The sequence below is a fragment of the Hemiscyllium ocellatum genome, chromosome 41 (genome assembly GCF_020745735.1).
Source record: "Hemiscyllium ocellatum isolate sHemOce1 chromosome 41, sHemOce1.pat.X.cur, whole genome shotgun sequence".
NCBI classification, from domain to species: domain Eukaryota; kingdom Metazoa; phylum Chordata; class Chondrichthyes; order Orectolobiformes; family Hemiscylliidae; genus Hemiscyllium; species Hemiscyllium ocellatum.
Window position 1 is genome coordinate 6,041,005 of NC_083441.1, and position 23,422 is coordinate 6,064,426.

General features: G+C 51.9%; 1 protein-coding gene and 1 long non-coding RNA gene across 2 annotated transcripts in view; both read right to left on the minus strand.

Annotated features, from left to right (window-relative positions):
• Positions 1-1,588, minus strand: part of LOC132834613 (perforin-1-like) — a 45,867-nt gene extending 44,279 nt beyond the window's left edge. Inside the window, exon 1 of the mRNA XM_060853510.1 lies at positions 1,397-1,588. The gene's annotated coding sequence lies outside the window, so the exon portion shown is untranslated. The remainder of the gene's footprint in view (positions 1-1,396) is intronic.
• A 10,009-nt stretch (positions 1,589-11,597) lies between these two features.
• LOC132834634 (uncharacterized) lies at positions 11,598-14,430 on the minus strand. The gene is made up of 3 exons (XR_009647238.1): positions 14,325-14,430; positions 12,908-13,440; positions 11,598-11,761 (listed from the first exon to the last, which is right to left on the minus strand). It is a non-coding gene; the product is annotated as an uncharacterized LOC132834634 (long non-coding RNA).
• Between the last annotated feature and the right edge of the window lie 8,992 nt (positions 14,431-23,422).

Consider the following 23,422-nt stretch of genomic DNA (forward strand, 5'->3'; position numbering starts at 1 on the left):
CAAACTGGCCGTCTCTCAGGGTGCCTGACACTGACCTGACCCATCCCTCCAACCTGACGCCATCTCCCTCGCGGTCAGCATTGTGCTCAGTCTTTCTGTCGGTCACAAAGGAGGAACCCTGCACGTTCCCCCGTCCTGAGGTGGAAATATCTCTCGGAAACGGGAAGGCAGCCAGCACTAATCTGGGAGCTCTCCCAGTGCCCACAGGGACTCCCGGTCACACACACACAGCCTTCAACCAGCCCCAGCCTCTGTCACCCTGTTACTGAGCACACTGTGGAGACGCAGGTCAGAGACTGCAACTCACGGTCAACACTAAACCACTCACAGCAATTAATTACTCAATGCGGAAACACTTCCTCAAATACATTCAACTCCCGGGTATCTGTTATTCTGTATATAATCCACCCCGAACCCCTCGTTTAGATTCCAGTCTGTAACTCCCTCCTGGGTATCTGTTATTCTGTATATAAACCACCCCGAGCCTCTCGATTAGATTCCAGTCTGTAACTCCCTCCTGGGGAGCTGTTATTCTGCATATAAACCACCCTGAACCCCTCGATTAGATTCCAGTCTGTAACTCCCTCCCGGGTATCCGAAATTCTTTTATATAAACCCCCCTGAACCCCTCGATTAGATTCCAGTCTGTAACTCCCTCCCAGGTATCTGTTATTCTGTATATAAACCACCCCGAACCACTCGATTAGATTCCTGTCTGTAACTCCCTCCCGGGGAGCTGTTATTCTGTATATAAACCACCCTGAACCCCTCGATTAGATTCCAGTCTGTAACTCCCTCCCAGGTATCTGTTATTCTGTATATAAACCACCCCGAACCACTCGATTAGATTCCAGTCTGTAACTCCCTCCCGGGGAGCTATTATTCTGTATATAAACCACCCTGAATCCCTCGATTACATTCCAGTCTGTAACTCCCTCCCGGGTATCTGTTATTCTGTATATAAACCACCCTGAACCCCTCGGTTAGATTGTAATGTGTAACTCCCTCCCGGGGTGCTGTTATTCTGTATATAAACCACCCCGAACCCCTCGGTCAGATTACAATGTTTGACTCCCTCCCGGGGAGCGGTTATTGTGTTACACGACCCCTGACCTGTGTAACTGCAGGTTGAGTAAAAAATGAGGTCTGCAGATGCTGGAGATCACAGCTGCAAATGTGTTGCTGGTCAAAGCACAGCAGGCCAGGCAGCATCTCAGTTGACCTGAGCGTCTTGTGTGTGGAGCTTGCTAGGGGTAATGCCCCTCCGTTTCCCAGGCTAACTAACGGGAGTCGGTGATCCCCCCCGATCACCCTCTGTGCAGCCCCCCCACCCCCTCCCATCGAGCCCCTCCCCCAACTCTCTCCGACTCCCTGAGCGTCCACGACCCACACTCACCTCTTCCCTCAGCTCCCCAGCCTCCAAGGGCGGTGGAGGTGCTGGGGGGTGGGTGTTCGGGCCGAGGGGGGGTGGGTGGGTGGGGGTCGATAGAAGGTCTTGCTGGGAGCTGGAAGTCGACAGCGCAGTCACCTCTCGCGCGCACACACACACACGGAGTGAGAGAGAGAGACTGCAGCCGGACCAACGCCAGCTCCTCCAAACCACAATCTATGACAAACCGTCGCTGTTGTCACTTCCGGCCCACTCCGACCATTTCCCAGCTCCTTGTGGCTTCTGCCTTGAGGGATAGGGAAGGCCAGGGAGGGGTGTTGGGGGGGGGGGGGGGGGGGCGAGAGGGTGCTGCGCAAGCGAAGAGGTGAGTGGGAAAGGCACCAGGGGAGCGCTCGGGGTCAGTGAGAGTGAGGGAGCCTGGATGAGAGGCTCAGCGGGAGGGGGGAGAGCTCAGGTCTACGATGGATTCCTTTCCCATTGCAACGTCTACTTGACGTCCCCTCGATTAGCGTCCAGTCATTCCCGGGACCGGTAATTCCAGCAATCCTCCATCGCCGAAATCCTCGATTAGATTCCAGTCTGTAACTCCCTCCCGGGTGTCTGTTATTCTGTATATAAACCCCCCGAACCCCTCGATTAGATTCCAGTCTGTAACTCCCTCCCGGGTATCGGTTATTCTGTATATAAACCACCCTGAACCACTCGATTAGATTCCAGTCTGTAACTCCCTCCCGGGTATCTGTTATTCTGTATATAAACCTCCCTGAACCCCTCGATTAGATTCCAGTCTGTAACTCTCTCCCGGGTATCTGTTATTCTGTATATAAACCACCCCGACCCCCTCGATTAGATTCCAGTCTGTAACTCCCTCCCGGGGTGCTGCTATTCTGTATATAAACCACCCCGAACCCCTCGATGAGATTCCAACTGCAGTCGGCCCCGTCCTTCCCTAAGAAAGAGTTGGATAGAGCTCTCACGGAGAGTGGAATCAAGGGTTATGGGGATAAGGCAGGAACAGGATACTGATTAAGGATGGGCATATTGAATGGTGGTGCAGGCACGAAGGGTAGAATGGCCTACTCCAGCACCGATTCTCTCTTGTCTATCCATGCCTTCGTCCAAAGGCCTTTCTAATGTTGTTAACACCCCCCGATCCAACCTCCTCTGCCGGAGAAGCTCAATCCACACCCGTGCCAACCTCTGCGTTTATAAAATAAATTGTCCCTCGGGCTCCCTTTTGTTCGTTCCCCTCTGACCTTCAACTGATGCCCTTCAGTCGTCGATTCCCCAGCCCTGGGGAAAAGGCGGACGGCATTCCCTCCGGATCAATACCTCTCCCGAACTTCGACACCTCAGGAAGATAACCCCTTGGCCGACGCGATAACTCAAGGCCCGGGCTGCATCCTGGGAAATGTCCTCCGCGTTTTGTGGGGGGCTGCAGGGGGATATTTGTAGCAGTGTTCAGGGGGGGTGTATTCATGGGATAACAGATATTCCCGACTGGAATCTGATCAAAGGTTTCGGGGGTGGTTTATATACAGAATAACAGCTCCCCGGGAGGGAGTTACAGACTGGAATCTAATCGAGGGGTTCAGGGAGGTTTATATACAGAATAACAGATCCCCGGGAGGGAGTTACAAACTGGAATCAAATCGAGGGGTTCAGGGTGGTTTATATACAGAATAACACATACCCGGGAGGGAGTTACAGACTGGAATCTAATCGAGGGGTTCGGGGTGGTTTATATACAGAATAACAGATACCCGGGAGGGTGAGCGCGGATGGACATTTCGGTTAGCATGGACCAGTTTGGGGCTGTAGGACGCTCTGAAACTAAGAGCCAGAGTAAAAGAGGAAGACAGAGGACAGGAAATTTGCGATCCCTTAGCCAGGGAGGAGGGTACGAGGCCGGTTAAGTTGGGACACAGGAGGGCACGTGGGGCCTGAGGGACACCTTTGCAAGGTCCACAATTGTTAAAGTTGGGTTGGTTGGGGGTAGGTTTGTCCACCAAGACTCAATGGGTGTGTAAGGACGTGACCAAGGCATGACGCAGTGGCTTCAGAGTCCTTCCTGAGTCACAGGGGGAGAGGGCCAGGCTAACAGCAGATCAGCGTGTGACTGAAACCCAGGAGGGGAGACTTCGAGGTGGTTGGTTTAACCACACATGGGGTGGGGGCGGTGGACATGAAACTTCTGGAAACGATGGGTCGCCGCAAGTCAGTCATCTTCCCCTCCCTTGGGCGACAACCGAGAGGGGAGCGAGCGTGGTTTCTCGTACACGGAGATGAACAAACCGCTGGAGAGCTGACCGAGAAGGAGAGAGAGAGAGAGATGCCTTGAGGGAAACACTGGGTGATGTGGCAGTAGACGGTACCGAAAGTGCCACGTGGTGAGGCCAGCGAGGGCTATACCGTGGAAACAACACCGGCTGAATGAGATGACATTATGAGTAAAACCTGGTGGGGATGTGTCAGGCCGGACGGTGACTTGTTGTGGTTTATTTCTAGAATAACTGATATTTCCATGAATGAGTTACAGACTGGAATCTAATCGAAGCGTTCGGGGTGGTTTATATACAGAATAACAGATACCCGGGAGGGAATTACAGACTGGAATCTAATCGAGGGGTTCGGGGTGGTTTATATACAGAATAACAGCTACCCGGGAGGGAGTTACAGACTGGAATCTAATCGAGGGTTTCGGGGTGGTTTATTTACAGAATAACAGATACCCGGGAGGGAATTACAGACTGGAATCTAATCGAGGGGTTCGGGGTGGTTTATATACAGAATAACAGCTCCCCGGGAGGGAGTTACAGACTGGAATCTAATCGAGGGATTCGGGGTGGTTTATATACAGAATAACAGATACCCGGGAGGGAGTTACAGACTGGAATCTAATCGAGGGTTTCGGAGTGGGTTATATACAGAATAACAGATACCCGGGAGGGAGTTACAGACTGGAATCTAATCGAGGGTTTCGGGGTGGTTTATATACAGAATAACAGCTCCCCGGGAGGGAGTTACAGACTGGAACCTAATCGAGGGGTACAAGGTGTATTATATACAGAATAACAGATCCCCGGGAGGGAGTTACAGACTGGAATCTAATCGAGGGGTTCGGGGTGGTTTATATACAGAATAACAGATACCCGGGAGGGAGTTACAGACTGGAATCTAATCGAGGAGTTTGGGGTGGTTTATATACAGAATAACAGATACCCAGGAGGGAGTTACAGACTGGAATCTAATCGAGGGTTTCGGGGTGGTTTATATACAGAATAACAGCTCCCCGGGAGGGAGTTACAGACTGGAATCTAATCGAGGGGCTCGGGGTGGTTTATATACAGAATAACAGATCCCCAGGAGAGAGTTACAGACTGGAATCTAATCGAGGGGTTCGGGGTGGTTTATTTACAGAATAACAGATCCCCGGGAGGGAGTTACAGACTGGAATCTAATCGAGGGGTTCGGGGTGGTTTATATACAGAGTAACAGATACCCGGGAGGGAGTTACAGACTGGAATCTAATCGAGGGGTTCGGGGTGGTTTATATACAGAATAACAGCTCCCCGGGAGGGAGTTACAGACTGGAATCTAATCGAGGGGTTCGGGGTGGTTTATATACAGAATAACAGCTCCCGGGAGGGAGTTACAGACTGGAATCTAATCGAGGGGTTCGGGGTGGTATATATACAGAATAACAGCTCCCCGGGAGGGAGTTACAGACTGGAATCTAATCGAGGGATTCGGGGTGGTTTATATACAGAATAACAGATACCCGGGAGGGAGTTACAGACTGGAATCTAATCGAGGGGTTCGGGGTGGTTTATATACAGAATAACAGATACCCGGGAGGGAGTTACAGACTGGAATCTAATCGAGGGTTTCGGGGTGGTTTATATACAGAATAACAGCTCCCCGGGAGGGAGTTACAGACTGGAATCTAATCGAGGGGTTCGGGGTGGTTTATATACAGAATAACAGATACCCGGGAGGGAGTTACAGACTGGAATCTAATCGAGGGATTCGGGGTGGTTTATATACAGAATAACAGCTCCCCGGGAGGGAGTTACAGACTGGAACCTAATCGAGGGGTACAAGGTGTATTATATACAGAATAACAGATCCCCGGGAGGGAGTTACAGACTGGAATCTAATCGAGGGGTTCGGGGTGGTTTATATACAGAATAACAGATACCCGGGAGGGAGTTACAGACTGGAATCTAATCGAGGGTTTCGGGGTGGTTTATATACAGAATAACAGCTCCCCGGGAGGGAGTTACAGACTGGAATCTAATAGAGACGTACAAGGTGTATTATATATAGGATAACAGATCCCCGGGAGGGAGTTACAAACTGGAATCTAATCGAGGGGTTCGGGGTGGTTTATATACAGAATAACAGATACCCGGGAGGGAGTTACAGACTGGAATCTAATCGAGGGGTTCGGGGTGGTTTATATACAGAGTAACAGATACCCGGGAGGGAGTTACAGACTGGAATCTAATCGAGGGGTTCGGGGTGGTTTATATACAGAATAACAGCTCCCCGGGAGGGAGTTACAGACTGGAATCTAATCGAGGGGTACAAGGTGTATTATATATAGGATAACAGATCCCCGGGAGGGAGTTACAGACTGGAATCTAATCGAGGGTTTCGGGGTGGTTTATATACAGAATAACAGCTCCCGGGAGGGAGTTACAGACTGGAATCTAATTGAGGGGTACAAGGTGTATTATATACAGAATAACAGATCCCCGGGAGGGAGTTACAAACTGGAATCTAATCGAGGGGTTCGGGGTGGTTTATATACAGAATAACAGATACCCGGGAGGGAGTTACAGACTGGAATCTAATCGAGGGGTTCGGGGTGGTTTATATACAGAATAACAGATACCCGGGAGGGAGTTACAGACTGGAATCTAATCGAGGGGTTCGGGGTGGTTTATATACAGAATAACAGCTCCCCGGGAGGGAGTTACAGACTGGAATCTAATTGAGGGGTACAAGGTGTATTATATACAGAATAACAGATACCCGGGAGGGAGTTACAAACTGGAATCTAATCGAGGGGTTCGGGGTGGTTTATATACAGAATAACAGATACCCGGGAGGGAGTTACAGACTGGAATCTAATCAAGGGGTTCGGGGTGGTTTATATACAGAATAACAGCTCCCCGGGAGGGAGTTACAGACTGGAATCTAATTGAGGGGTACAAGGTGTATTATATACAGAATAACAGATACCCGGGAGGGAGTTACAAACTGGAATCTAATCGAGGGGTTCGGGGTGGTTTATATACAGAATAACAGATACCCGGGAGGGAGTTACAGACTGGAATCTAATCAAGGGGTTCGGGGTGGTTTATTTACAGAATAACAGATACCCAGGAGGGAGTTACAGACTGGAATCTAATCGAGGGGTACAAGGTGTATTATATACAGAATAACAGATCCCCGGGAGGGAGTTACAAACTGGAATCTAATCGATGGGTTCGGGGTGGTTTATATACAGAATAACAGATACCCGGGAGGGAGTTACAGACTGGAATCTAATCGAGGGTTTCGGGGTGGTTTATATACAGAATAACAGCTCCCCGGGAGGGAGTTACAGACTGGAATCTAATTGAGGGGTACAAGGTGTATTATATACAGAATAACAGATCCCCGGGAGGGAGTTACAAACTGGAATCTAATCGATGGGTTCGGGGTGGTTTATATACAGAATAACAGATACCCGGGAGGGAGTTACAGACTGGAATCTAATCGAGGGGTTCGGGGTGGTTTATATACAGAATAACAGATACCCGGGAGGGAGTTACAGACTGGAATCTAATCAAGGGGTTCGGGGTGGTTTATTTACAGAATAACAGATACCCAGGAGGGAGTTACAGACTGGAATCTAATCGAGGGGTTGGGGGTGGTTTATATACAGAATAACAGCTCCCCGGGAGGGAGTTACAGACTGGAATCTAATTGAGGGGTACAAGGTGTATTATATACAGAATAACAGATCCCCGGGAGGGAGTTACAAACTGGAATCTAATCGAGGGGTTCGGGGTGGTTTATATACAGAATAACAGATACCCGGGAGGGAGTTACAGACTGGAATCTAATCGAGGGGTTCGGGGTGGTTTATATACAGAATAACAGATACCCGGGAGGGAGTTACAGACTGGAATCTAATCAAGGGGTTCGGGGTGGTTTATTTACAGAATAACAGATACCCAGGAGAGAGTTACAGACTGGAATCTAATCGAGGGGTTCGGGGTGGTTTATTTACAGAATAACAGATCCCCGGGAGGGAGTTACAGACTGGAATCTAATCGAGGGGTTCGGGGTGGTTTATATACAGAGTAACAGATACCCGGGAGGGAGTTACAGACTGGAATCTAATCGAGGGGTTCAGGGTGGTTTATAAACAGAATAACAGATACCCGGGAGGGAGTTACAGACTCCCTCCTGAACTCAACACCTCTATGAATGAAACCTAACACACCGTACGCCGACTTAACAGCACTATCTAAATGGGTGGCAACGTTCAGGGATCTATGTACATGGACTGCAAGATCCCTCTGCGCATCCACAATACCAAGAATCTTTCCCTTGACCCTGTACCCTGCTTTCCTGTTGGTACTGTCCAGGGGATAGTCTGCACGGGTTTACTGCGAGGGAGATCGAGTCTCCCTCATCTGCCTGAGGACATACCCAAGAAGCTGAAAGAGAACTGAACAGTCCAAGTGACGGACTTCGAATTCAGTGACAACGGGTGTGATGGGAGATCCCACGGGATGCCAGTTGGGAGACGGAGCATCAGGAGGCAGAGGGCGGTGTGGTGAAGGGTTGCTCCACAGGGATCGGCGCTGGGTCCACCCCCGTGCGCCGTTGGATCTGAACGCCGGGGTCGCGGTGAGGTCGGCTCGGCGGCGGACGCCGGGGTGGGTGGGACGCTGAGGAAGGTGACCGCACACGGCAAGGGGCTGAGGTGTGGCTGGAGGAGGGAAATTTGGATCAACACCAGGCGACTGTCCCTGGAGTGTCGGAGGCTGAGGTGGGGGTGACCTTACAGAGGTTTACAAAATTATGAGGGGCATGGATAGGCAAAGTCTTTTCCCCCCTGGGGTGGGGGAGTCCAGAACTAGAGGGGCTTCGGTTTAGGGGGAGAGGGGAAAGATATAAAAGAGACTTAAGGGGCAACTTTTTCCACACAGAGCGTGGTACGTGTATGGAACTGCACGCGATATTCCAACAGTGGCCTAACCAATGTCCTGTACAGCCGCAACATGACCCTCCCAACTCCTGTACTCAATACTCTGACCAATAAAGGAAAGCATACCAAACGCTGCCTTCACTCTCCACGTCCTTCCTATAATGCAGCGACCAGGACTGTACGCAATACTCCAAGTGCGGCCACACCAGAGTTTTGTACGGCCGCAACATGACCTCATGGTTCCGAAACTCAATCCCTCTCTCGATAAAAGCTAACGCACCGTACGCCTTCTTAACAGCCCTGGGTGGCAACTTTTAGGGATCTACGTCCATGGACACCGAGATCTCTCTGTTCATCTACACGACTATGATTTGGAGATGCCGGTGTTGGACTGGGGTGTACAATGTTAAAAATCACACAACACCAGGCTACAGTCCAACGGGTTTATTTGGAAGCACACTAGCTTTCGGAGCGGCGCCCCTTCGTCAGGTGGTTGTGGAGAATAAGATCATAAGACACTGAATTTATAGCAAAAGTTTACAATGATTTATTGAAAAAGAGCTGAGTTGTTTGTCAGTCTCTCATCTGTTCGAATGACCACGTTGTTTTCAGTTCCTCCATATATAAACCCAGAACTTGCCTAACGTTACAATCTCAAGTGAACTTTAACAATCAGTGTCATGTCGGCCCAGAGACTGTATTGAAGGTGTGAGGTGTCCTGTGTGAGACTGTCTGTGTCCCATGGGCAGACTGATTCTCATCTGTAAAAGGGATTGACAGAATCTCACATGGATTCATGCAGTTTCTGAGCAGGATAAAATGTAGCTCTGCAAATACAGATTCACCCCACAACAACTTAGATGTGTATGTGTGCACGTGTGCGAGATGGGGTATGAGTGTCTGTGAGAGAGTGCATGTGGGAGTGTGAGCGTAAGAGAGAGCTTGTATATGAGAGAGGGTCTGTGTGAGTGTACGGGTCTGTGTGCGTCTGTCTGTGTACGTGTGCCTGTATTTGTGTGTGTGTAAGAGTGTGTATGTGCCTGTGCATCTGTATGTATCTGAGCGTTTGTCTGTCCACCTGTATTTGTGTGTGTGTGTGTGTGTGTGTATGTCTGTCCACCTGTATTTGTGTGTGTGTGTGTGTGTATGTCTGTCCATCTGTATTTGTGTGTGCCTGTGTGTGTAGGAATGTGTGTGTGTATGCGTAGGAGTGTATATGTGTGTGTCTGTCCATCTGTATTTGTGTGTGTGTGTGTGCGTGCGTCTGTATGTATGTATCAGCGTGTGTGTGTGTGTGTCTGTCCATCTGCATCACCAACACATTCCACCCTGACCTTAAATTTACCTGGACCATCTCTGACACCTCCCTCCCCTTCCTGGACCTCTCCATCTCCATTAATGACGACCGACTTGACACTGACATTTTTTACAAACCCACCGACTCCCACAGCTACCTGGATTACATCTCTTCCCACCCTACCTCCGGCAAAAATGCCATCCCGTATTCCCAATTCCTCCGCCTCTGCCGTATCTGCTCCCAGGAGGACCAGTTCCACCACAGAACACGCCAGATGGCCTCCTTCTTTAGAGACCGCAATTTCCCTTCCCACGTGGTTAAAGATGCCCTCCAACGCAACTCGTCCACATCCCGCACCTCCGCCCTCAGACCCCACCCTGCCAACCGTAACAAGGACAGAGCGCCCCTGGTGCTCACCTTCCACCCTACCAACCTTCGCATAAACCAAATCATCCGCCGACATTTCCGCCACCTCCAAATGGACCCCACCACCAGGGATATATTTCCCTCCCCACCCCTTTCCGCCTTCCGCAAAGACCGTTCCCTCCGTGACTACCTGGTCAGGTCCACGCCCCCTACAACCCACCCTCCCATCCTGGCACTTTCCCCTGCCACTGCAGGAACTGTAAAACCTGCGCCCATACCTCCTCCCTCACCTCTATCCAAGGCCCTAAAGCAGCCTTCCACATCCATCAAAGTTTTACCTGCACATCCACCAATATCATTCCCTGTATCCGTTGCTCCCGATGCGGTCTCACCAATCAACCACACCGCCCCGTGGCCCAACATTTCAACTCCCCCTCCCACTCTGCCGAGGACATGGAGGTCCTGGGCCTCCTTCACCGCCGCTCCCTCACTACCAGACGCCTGGAGGAAGAACGCTTCATCTTCCGCCTCGGAACACTCCAACCCCAGGGCATCAATGTGGACTTCAACAGCTTCCTCATTTCCCCTTCCCCCACCTCACCCGAGTTCCAAACTTCCGGCTCAGCACTGTCCCCATGACTTGTCCGGACTTGTCCGACCTGCCTAGCTCCTTTCCCACCTATCCACTCCACCCTCTCCCCCCTGATCTATCACCCCATCCCCTCCCCCACACACCCATTGGACTCCATGCTGCTCTCCCCCCACCCCCACCCCCCCTCTCGCTTATCTCTCCACCCTCCAGGCTCACTGCCTTTATTCCTGATGAAGGGCTTTTGCCCGAAACGTCGATTTCGCTGCTCCTTGGATGCTGCCTGAACTGCTGTGCTCTTCCAGCACCACTGATCCAGAATGTGTGTATGTGTGTGTCTGTCCATCTATATTTGTGTATGTGTGTGTGTGTGGTGTGTGTGTGTGTGTGTGGGGTGTGTGTGTGTGTGTGTGTGGGGGGGGGGTGTGGGGGGGGTGTGTGGGGTGTGTGTGGGGTGTGTGTGTGTGTGGGGTGTGTGTGTGGGGTGTGTGTGTGTGTGTGTGTGGGGTGTGTGTGGTGTGTGTGTGTGTGTGGGGTGTGTGTGTGTGTGTGGGGGGGGGTGTGGGGTGTGTGTGTGTGTGGGGTGTGTGTGTGTGTGGGGTGTGTGTGTGTGTGTGGGGTGTGTGTGGTGTGTGTGTGTGTGTGGGGTGTGTGTGTGTGTGGTGTGTGTGTGTGTGTGGGGTGTGTGTGTGTGTGTCCCGGTAGAGACCCTCCCTATGGGTAAGGAACTTACCTACCAGCCTCTGCTCGGCCACTTGGAGGATGGTCACCCGAAGGTCAGGGGTCGAATGTGCTGGCCCGCTGAAACGTTCCCCAACTGGGGGGGACCCCTCCTGTCTGTTGGATTGTTGCGCGGTGCCCATTCCTCCTCTGCTCGGTCTCGCCATCCCTCAAGAGCATCCTGGCCTGCAGTGTAGGAGAACCCAACCTCTTATCAGGTCATCCCCTCAGCCTCCGACGCTCCAGGGAAAACCGCCCCGGCCTGTTCCGCCTCTTACTCTCCAACCCTGGCAACATCCTTGAACCCTTTCGAGTTTCCCAACATCTTTCCGATAGGAAGGAGACCAGAATCGCACACAATGTTCCAACAGTGCCCTCACCAATACAGCCACAACATGACCCTCCCAACTCCTGTACTCAATACTCTGACCCATAAAGGGAAGCATACCAAACGCTGCCTTCACTATCCTATCCACCTGCGACTCCACTTTCAGGGAGCTATGACCCTGCACTCCAAGGTCTCTGTGTTCAGCGACGCATCCCGGGACCTTAACATTAAGTCCCGCTAAGATTTGCCTTCCAATACTGAGTAGGCAGGTACGACAACATTTTGGAACAAGTACGCGACGAGGGGAGCGACCAAGACAGACATGAGCCGCGCACGCGCGCAAACAGGGGGGCGTTCGGTGCGGGACAGCTGGTGGGATAGGACGCGAGGGACCGAAGGGTCTGTTTCTGGGCGGCGGGACCCTTACCAGAGGTGGTTCCATCTGTCGAGGGTGTGGGGTCCTGGAAGGCCTTCCTTTGTGAGCGCACCTGATCGGCGGGACGTTACTCACGCCCTCCCCTGCCCCTTACACACTAACAGCACCGAGGTGGAACGAGGGGAAGATGTCAAGGTTCTGGGGAGTGGATCGTCTGCAACAAAGCTTTCTTGGTCTCTTGCTGTGGACGCACTGGCGACAAAAGCCCCCAGAAACGTCTCTCCTCCCTCAGGCAGCTGAGGAAATATGGCGTGACGGTGAATACCCTCCCCCCAGCCAACTTTTACTGGTGCGCCATTCTGTCTGGGTGTACGAGACCGCTCAAGATCGGAGACAGGCCCAGAGCCTTGGCCCAATCACAAAGGCCCGACTTCCCGTCGGGTGAATCCATCTACCAGGCCCCGTTGCCAGGGGAAAGGCCTAGCATTCCCAAAGATCCATCCCACCTCGGCAATGTCTCTGGACAACATCGGGGGGAGGAGATGAGGAATCCCGAACGCGTGCTGTTATTGACTTAACGGGGTTACCGAGCTCGGTATCGCTCGCCAGATAAAACTTCTCACCGTACCTCGGGTCAAGAAATTTCGATTCGATCCAGCTCAAAATGGCCCCCATTTCGGGAAGCGTATCATCATGAGTTGGCCGCAGATGAGGACGAGTCATTCCGGTGAGGGCAGTGGTGGGAGGGCGACTGGATGGGAATCCCAGGGGGGAAAAATCACGATCCGAAGATCCGACCGGGGAAAGCGAGGCCCGTCTGTCAGAGGCGTCCCGGCTCCAGGAAGGACACTCTTAAACTGGGCGTTCCCGGGAGGCGAGAATGGCCCAACTCAACGCCCTCTGGCTCCAACGTGAGATTCAGGGGGGCTGCAGATCAGGCGAGAGAGAGAGGGAGGGTGTGTTGCTGGAAAAGCGCAGCAGGTCAGGCAGCGTCCAAGCAGCAGGAGAATAGACGTGTCAGGCACCCTGACCTCCTCCTCTCTGGATGTCAACACTGGGGTTTGGTTGGCCTGCCTTTATTGGTCAGTCCTTTGAGTACCGGGGTTCGGGAGGTCAGGTGGCGGATTGCGCAGGACATTAGTTCGGCTGCTTTGTGGATTCCTGTGTGCGAGAGGGAGAGATTTGAAAGGAATGAGAAAAGATTTACGAGGATAGAAACATAGAACAATACAGCGCAGTACAGGCCCTTCGGCCCTCGACGTTGTGCTGATCCAAGCCCACCTAACCTCCACTAGCCCACCATCCTCCATATGCCCATCCAATGCCCGTTTAAATGCCCATAAAGAGGGAGAGCCCACCACTGCTACTGGCAGGGCGTTCCATGAACTCACGATTTACGAGGATGTTGGAGGGTTGGAGCTACAGGGAGAGGCTGGGACTGTTTTCCCTGGAGCGTCGGAGGCTGAGAGAGATTTATAACATCATGAGGGGGACATGGATAGGGTAAATAGACAAGGTCTTTTCCCCCTGGGGTGGGGGAGAGTCCAGAACTAGAGGGGCATAGGTTTAGGGTGAGAGGGGAAAGATATAAAAGAGACCTAAGGGGCAACTTTTTCCCCCAGAGGGTGGTACGTGTATGGAATGAGCTGCCAGAGGAAGTGGTGGGGGCTGGTACAATTGCAACATTTAAGAGGCATTTGGATGGGGACATGAATAGGAAGGGTTTGGAGGGATATGGGCCGGGTGCTGGCAGGTGGGACTAGATTGGGTTGGGATATCTGGGATAGCACGGACAGGGTTGGACCGAAGGGTCTGTTTCCATGCTGGACATCTCTCTGACTCCGAGCGGACAGAGATACACAATAACAGGGTCAGTCCCCTGAAACCGGCCGGAGTAGGCCAGGCCGGGGAAGGAGGACAGATTTCCCACCCTGAGGGATGGCCGGTGGCCTTTCGTAGCGAGCAGAGACGCCGGGTAAACGGTGACGCAGCACACGTCTGCCCAGGTATAACCCTCCGATCGGGCTGGGTCGTGGCTGACTCACCTGGGATCGAGGGGAGAGAGAGAGAGAGAGAGAGAGAGACGTCAAGCCGAAAGGTCAGTGCATCAGAGTAGGCCCCGTAGCCAATCTCAGACACACTACCGGGCCCTCTCCCTCACACTGACCCTCCCTCACACTCCGTATACAGACAGGGAGGGGCCGGAGGGAGTTACAGAGATAGGGAGGGGGGTGTAGGGGGGTTACAGAGATAGGGAGGGGGTGTAGGAGGTTACAGAGATAGGGAGGGGGTGTAGGGAGTTACAGAGATAGGGAGGGGGGTGTAGGGGTTACAGAGATAGGGAAGGGGTGTAGGGGGTTACAGAGATAGGGAGGGGATGTAGGGGGGTTACAGAGATAAGGAGGGGGTGTAGGGGGTTACAGAGATAGGGAGGGGGGTGTAGGGGGTTACAGAGATAGGGAGGGGGTGTAGGGGGTTACAGAGATAGGGAGGGGGGTGTAGGGGGTTACAGAGATAGGGAGGGAGGGTCAGGGGTTACAGAGATAGGGAGGGGGTGTAGGGGTTACAGAGATAGGGTGGGGGTGTAGGGAGTTACAGAGATAGGGAGGGGGTGTAGGGGGTTACAGAGATAGGGAGGGGGTGTAGGGAGTTACAGAGATAAGGAGGGGGTGTAGGGGGTTACAGAGATAGGGAGGGGGTGTTGGGGTTACAGAGATAGGGAGAGGGTGTAGGGGGGTTACAGAGATAGGTAGGGGGTGTAGGGGGTTACAGAGATAGGGAGGGGGGTGTAGGGGGTTACAGAGATAGGGAGGAGGTGTAGGGGTTACAGAGATAGGGAGGGGGTGTAGGGGGTTACAGAGATAGGGAGGGGATGTAGGGGGTTACAGAGATAGGGAGGGGGTGTAGGGGGGTTACAGAGATAGGGAGGGGGTGTAGGGAGTTACAGAGATAGGGAGGGGGTGTAGGGGGGGTTACAGAGATAGGGAGGGGGTGTAGGGGGTTGCAGAGATAGGGAGCGGGTGTAGGGGGGTTACAGAGATAGGGAGGGGGTGTAGGGGGTTACAGAGATAGGGAGGGGGTGTAGGGGGTTGCAGAGATAAGGAGGGGGTGTAGGGGGTTACAGAGATAGGGAGGGGGTGTAGGGGGTTACAGAGATAGGGAGGGGGTGTAGGGGGGTTACAGAGATAGGGAGGGGGGTGTAGGGGGTTACAGATATAGGGAGGGGGTGTAGGGGGGTTACAGAGATAGGGAGGGGGTGTAGGAGGTTACAGAGATAGGGAGGGGGTGTAGGGGGGTTACAGAGATAGGGAGGGGGGTGTAGGGGGTTACAGATATAGGGAGGGGGTGTAGGGGGGTTACAGAGATAGGGAGGGGGTGTAGGAGGTTACAGAGATAGGGAGGGGGTGTAGGGGGGTTACAGAGATAGGGAGGGGGTGTAGGGAAAGGAGCGTGTTTTGAGGCGCAGGGTCTGGCCGTGTTTTGGAGTTGACGATGATGGTTGTGAGCGGCGCTGGGCGATGGGAGGTAAACAGGATGCGGGGAGCTGATGGAGCCGTGAAACAGTCTCCACGCGGAGCCACATCCTGTGTACGCAGTATCTCCACCGACCACACTGACTCAGTGTGAACACCAACCAGCTCACTGAGTCAGGCCTGCTCTCCCCCAACACACAGCTCCCTCTACACTGTCCCCCCCATCCCAGGGCCAGGGACAGCACGGGGTTAGATACAGAGGAAAGCTCCCTCTACACTGTCCCCCCCATCAAACACTCCCAGGGACAGGGACAGCACGGGGTTAGATACAGAGTAAAGCTGCCTCTACACTGTCGCCCCATCAAACACTCCCAGGGACAGGGACAGCACGGGGTTAGATACAGAGTAAAGCTCCCTCTACACTGTCCCCCCATCAAACACTCCGAGGGACAGGGACAGCCCGGGGTTAGATACAGAGTAAAGCTCCCTCTACACTGTCCCCCCCATCAAACACTCCCAGGGACAGGGACAGCACGGGGTTAGATACAGAGTAAAGCTGCCTCTACACTGTCCCCCCCATCCCAGGGCCAGGGACAGCACGGGGTTAGATACAGAGGAAAGCTCCCTCTACACTGTCCCCCCCATCAAACACTCCCAGGGACAGGGACAGCACGGGGTTAGATACAGAGTAAAGCTCCCTCTACACTGTCCCCCCCATCAAACACTCCCAGGGACAGGGACAGCACGGGGTTAGATACAGAGTAAAGCTCCCTCTACACTGTCCCCCCATCCCAGGGCCAGGGACAGCACGGGGTTAGATACAGAGGAAAGCTCCCTCTACACTGTCCCCCCCATCAAACACTCCCAGGGACAGGGACAGCACGGGGTTAGATACAGAGTAAAGCTCCCTCTACACTGTCCCCCCCATCAAACACTCCCAGGGACAGGGACAGCACGGGGTTAGATACAGAGTAAAGCTCCCTCTACACTGTCCCCCCCATCAAACACTCCCAGGGACAGGGACAGCACGGGGTTAGATACAGAGTAAAGCTCCCTCTACACTGTCCCCCCATCAAACACTCCCAGGGACAGGGACAGCACAGGGTTAGATACAGAGTAAAGCTCCCTCTACACTGTCCCCCGATCAAACACTCCCAGGGACAGGGACAGCACGGGGTTAGATACAGAGTAAAGCTCCCTCTACACTGTCCCCCTCATCAAACACTCCAGGGACAGGGACAGCACGGGGTTAGATACAGAGTAAAGCTCCCTCTACACTGTCCCCCCCATCAAACACTCCCAGAGACAGGGACAGCACGGGGTTAGATACAGAGTAAAGCTCCCTCTACACTGTCCCCCCCATCCCAGGGACAGGGGCAGCACAGGGTTAGATACAGAGTAAAGCTCCCTCTACACTGTCCCCCCCATCAAACACTCCCAGAGACAGGGACAGCACGGGGTTAGATACAGAGTAAAGCTCCCTCTACACTGTCCCCCCATCAAACACTCCCAGGGACAGGGACAGCACGGGGTGAGATACAGAGTAAAGCTCCCTCTACACTGTCCCCCCAAACCCAGGGACCGGGACGACACGGGGTTAGATACAGAGGAAAGCTCCCTGTACTGGAGTGTAGTGACTGAGGTACACTGAGCTGAGAAGGCAGCCCTGGAGCTTTCGGGGAGATGGGAACACTCTAGACCGCGGGACACAGAAACCCCACAACACCAGGGTATAGTCCAACAGGATTCATTGGAAGCACACTAGCTTTCGGAGCGACGCTCCTCCATCAGATGGTAGTGGGGCGCTCAATCCTAACACAGAAATTATAGCAAACATTTACAGTGCGATGTAGCTGAAATTAGACATTGATTGTCTGTTAAGCCTTTCATCTGTTAGAATACAGTGATCGTTTCACTTCTTTCATGTGTCAATCACAAAACCCTTCTTTTTAATAAAAAGTTGCGTTCTCGGGTTAGCTGTTACCAATGGGTGATAGTTGGACAATATGCTGAAGGTGTTAGCCCCCTGTGTTCTCTGTCTGTGACCCGATGGTTAGATCGATTCTAATCTAATAAGCGAGATAACAGAGTTGTACATAAAGTCCTGCAGTTTTTGAGTAAGGTAGAATATAACCCTGCAAATACAAATCCACCCCACAAACATATATGTGTGTGTGTGTGTGTGTGTGTGTGGGGTGTGTGCATGTGAGTCTGTGTGTGTGTGTGGGGAGGTGTCTGTGTGTATGTGACTGTGTGTGTGGGGTGTGTGTGTGCGTGCGTGTGTGGGGTGTGTGTGTGTGTGTGTGTGCGTGTGTGGGGTGTGTGTGTGGGGTGTGTGTGTGTGTGTGTGAGTGTGTGTGTGTGAGTGTGTGTGAGTGTGTGTGTGTGTGGGGTGTGTGTGTGTGTTGGGGTGTGTGTGTGTGTGTGAGTGTGTGTGTGTGTGGGGTGTGTGTGTGTGTCTGTGTGTGTGGGTGTGTGTGTGTGTGTGTGTGTGTGTGGGGTGTGTGTGTGTGTGTGTGTGTGAGAGCGTGTGTGTGTGTGTGTATGTGGGGGGGGTGTGTGTTGGGGTGTGTGTGTGTGTGGGGGGTGTGTGGGTGTGTGTGTATGTGACTGTGTGTGTGAGTGTGTGTGTGTGTGTTGGGGGTGTGTGTGTGTGTGTTGGGGGTGTGTGTGTGTGTGTGGGGTGTGTGTGTGTGTGTGTGTGTTGGGGGGGTGGGGGTGAGTGTGTGTGTGTGTGTTGGGGGGGTGGGGGTGAGAGTGTGTGTGTGTGTGTGTGGGGTGTGTGTGTGTGTGTGTGTGTGTGGGGTGTGTGTGTGTGTGTGAGTGTGTGTGGGGTGTGTGTGTGTGTGGGGTGTGTGTGTGGGGTGTGTGTGTGTGAGTGTGTGTGTGTTGGGGGGGGGTGGGGGTGAGAGTGTGAGAGAGTGTCCCTGGAACCCCGATTGGGAAAAGCAGCGATCCCTGGAGATGGGGTTGCTCCCTGATTCTGTCCAGGAGCGGGACATGCAGGCTTCCAGAGACAGGGATAGAGGGATCTCACAGGGAACCTGGAGCACACGTGGCACTACCTCAAAACACAGGGATATCGGAATATCGGGCCACAAAGATTTAGGAATACAGGAATACTGAGGCAGAGATATAGGAACATGGCAATATAGGGTCACAGCAACATCGGGGAAAAGGGATATTAGAATATAGGGACCCAAGGATATAGGGACACAGGGATATAGGGACACAGGGATATAGGGACACAGGGATATAGGGATATATGGTGATATATGTACATAAGGTTATAAGAACAAGGGTATGTAGGTGTGTAGGGACACAGAGACAAAAGGTCACAGGGATATAGGGACACAGGGATATAGGGACACAGGGATATGGCAACACAGGGTTATAGATGTATAGGGACACAGGGGTATAGCGACACAGGGATATGGGGTATAGATGCAAAGGAATATAGGGGTATGGGGCACAGTGATATAGGGACACAGGAATATAGGGGTATAGGGACACAGGGATATAGGGGTATAGGGACACAGGGATATAGGGACACAGGAATATAGGGGTATAGGGACACAGGGATATAGGGGTATAGGGACACAGGGATATAGGGACACAGGAATATAGGGGTATAGGGACACAGGGATATAGGGGTATAGGGACACAGGGATATAGGGACACAGGAATATAGGGGTATAGGGACACAGGGATATAGGGACTCAGGGGTATAGGGACACAGGGGTATAGGGTCACAGGGATATAGGGACACAGGAACATAGGGGTATAGGGACACAGGAATATAGGGATATAGGGATACAGGCATATAGGGCATAGGGACACAGGGATATTGGGACACAGGGATATTGGGACACAGGGATATATGGATATAAGGACACAGGGATATAGGGGTATAGGGACACAGGGATATATGGGTATAGGGACCCAGGGATATAGGGACACAGGGATACAGGGTCATGGGGATATAGGAACACAGGGATATAAGGACACAGGGATATAGGGACACAGGGATATTGGGACGCCGGGATATAGAAGTATAGGGACACAGGGACATAGGAACACAGGGACATAAGGACACAGTGATAAAGGGGTATAGGGACACAGGGATATAGGGACATAGATATTGGGATATAGGGACACAGGAATTTAGGGACATAGGGATAAAGGGGTATAGGCACACAGAGATATAGGAACACATGGATATAGGGACACAGGGATATAGCCACAGGGATATAGGGACTCAGAGATATAGGGGCATAGGCACACAGAGATATAGGTTCTGGATCAGTGGTGCTGGAAGAGCACAGCAGTTCAGGCAGCATCCAAGGAGCAGCGAGATCGACGTTTCGGGCAAAAGCCCTTCATCAGGAACAAAGGCAGAGAGCCTGAGGGGTGGAGAGATAAGTGAGAGGGGGGTGGGGGTGGGGAGAGAGCAGCATAGAGTCCAATGGATGAGTGGGGGAGGGGATGAAGGTGATAGGTCAGGGAGGAGAGGGTGGAGTGGATAGGTGGGAAAGGAGCTAGGCAGGTCGGACAAGTCCGGACAAGTCATGGGGACAGTGCTGAGCCGGAAGTTTGGAACTCGGGTGAGGTGGGGGAAGGGGAAATGAGGAAGCTGTTGAAGAGATATAGGGACACAGGGATATAAGGACACAGGGATATAGGGTCACATGGATATAAGGACACGGAGATATAGGGACACAGGGACATAGGGACACAGATATTGGGATATAGGGTCACAGGAATTTAGGGACACAGGGATATAGGGGTATAGGCACACAGAGATATAGGGACACATGGATATAGGGACACAGTGATATAAGGACACAGGGATATAGGGTCACAGAGATGTAGGGACACAGAGATATAGGGACACAGGGACATAGGGACACAGATATTGGGATATAGGGTCACAGGAATTTAGGGACACAGGGATATAGGGGTATAGGCACACAGAGATATAGGGACACAGTGATATAGGGACACAGTGACATAAGGACACAGGGATATAGGGTCACAGAGATGTAGGGACACGGAGATATAGAGACACAGGGACATAGGGACACAGATATTGGGATATAGGGTCACAGGAATTTAGGGACACAGGGATATAGGGGTATAGGCACACAGAGATATAGGGACACATGGATATAGGGACATAGTGATATAAGGACACAGGGATATAGGGTCACAGAGATGTAGGGACACGGAGATATAGGGACACAGGAACATAGGGACACAGATATTGGGATATAGGGTCACAGGAATTTAGGGACACAGGGATATAGGGGTATAGGCACACAGAGATATAGGGACACATGGATATAGGGACACAGGGATGTAGGGTCATAGAGATGTAGGGACATGGAGATATAGGGACATAGGGACACAGATATTGGGATATAGGGTCACAGGAATTTAGGGACACAGGGATATAGGGGTATAGGCACACAGAGATATAGGGACACATGGATATAGGGACACAGTGATATAAGGACACAGGGATATTGGGTCACAGGGTTATAGGGAGACAGGGATATAGGGTCACATGGATATAGGTGTATAGGAACACAGGGATATAGAGACACAGAGGTTTAGGGATATAGGGACACAGGGATATAGGGATATTGGGACATGGGGATGTAGGGATATAGGGACACAGGGATGAAGGGATATAGGGACACAGGGATATATGGACACAGGGATATCGGTGTATCGGGACACAGGGATATAGGGACACAGGGACACAGTGATATAAGGACACAGGGATATAGGGGTATAGGGTCACAGGGGTATAGGGACACAGGGACACAGTGATATAAGGACACAGGGATATAGGGACACAGGGGGATTGGAACACAGAGGTATAGGGACACAGTGATATAGGGACACAGGGATATAGGGACACAGGGATATAGGGATATTGGAACACAGGGATGTAGGGGTATAGGGACAGAAGGGTATAGGGTCACAGAGATATAGGAGTATAGGCACACAGAGATTTAGGGACACAGGGATGTAGGCACATAGGGACATAAGGACACAGTGATATAAAGACACAGGGATACTGGGACACAGGGAATAAGGACACAGGGATACAAGGATATAGGGGTATAGGGACACAGGGATATAGCGACACAGGGGTATAGGGATAGAGGGATGTAGAGGTATAGGGACACAGGGACATAGTGACCGAAGGATATAGGGGTATAGGGATAGAGGGATATAAGGGTATAGGGACACAGGGATATAGGGTATAGGGATACAGGGATATAGGGACACAGGGATATAGTGATACAGGGATATAGGGTATAGGAATACAGGGACATAGGGATATAGGGATAGAGGGATATAGGGGTATAGGGACACAGGGACATAGTGACAGAAGGATATAGGGGTATAGGGATAGAGGGATATAAGGGTATAGGGACACAGGGATATAGCGACACAGGGGTATAGGGATAGAGGGATATAAGGGTATAGGGACACAGGGATATAGGGTATAGGGACACAGGGATATAGGGACACAGGGATATAAGGGTATAGGGACACAGGGACATAGTGATACAGGGATATAGGGTATAGGGATATAGGGACACAGGGGTATAGGGATAGAGGGATATAAGGGTATAGGGACACAGGGATATAGGGTATAGGGACACAGGGATATAGGGACACAGGGATATAAGGGTATAGGGACACAGGGACATAGTGATACAGGGATATAGGGTATAGGGATATAGGGACACAGGGATACAGGGGTATAGGGACACAGGGACATAGTGACCGAAGGATATAGGGGTATAGGGATAGAGGGATATAGGGACACAGGGACATAGTGATACAGGGATATAGGGTACAGGCATACGGGGATATAGGGATGGAGGGATATAGGGGTATAGGGACACAGGGACATAGAGAGAGAGATGTATAGGGGCACAGGGATATAGGGACACAGAGATGTAGGGACATAGGGACACAGGGATTTAGGGACACAGGGACATAGGGACACACAGATATAGGGACATAGGGACACACAGATATAGGGACACACAGATATAGGGATATATGGCGATATATGGACACAAGGCTATAAAAACAAGGGTATGTAGGGGTGTAGGGACACAGAGACAAAAGGTCAAAGGGATATAGGGACACAGGGATATAGGGATACAGGGATATAGGGGCACAGGGACCCAGGGATATAGGAGTATAGGAACACACAGATATGGGGGTACAGGGATATAGGGACACAGAGATATAGGGGTACAAGGACACAGGGATATAGGGACACAACGTTGTAGGGGTATAGGGACATAGGGATACAGGGAAAAAGGGACACAGGGTTGTAGGGGTATAGGGACACACAGATATAGGGATACAGGGTTGTAGGGGAATAGGGACACAGGGATATGGGGTATAGGGACACAGGGACACCAGGATATATGAGTATAGGAACACACAGATATGGGGACACAGGGATATAGGGACACAGAGATATAGGGATATAGGGACACAGGGGCATAAGAACACATCGATGTAGGGACAAAGGGATATAGGGATATTGGGACACAGGAGTATTTGGACACAGGAATATAGAGAAATGGGGATATAGGGGTACAAGGTTACAGGGATAGAGGAATACAGGGACA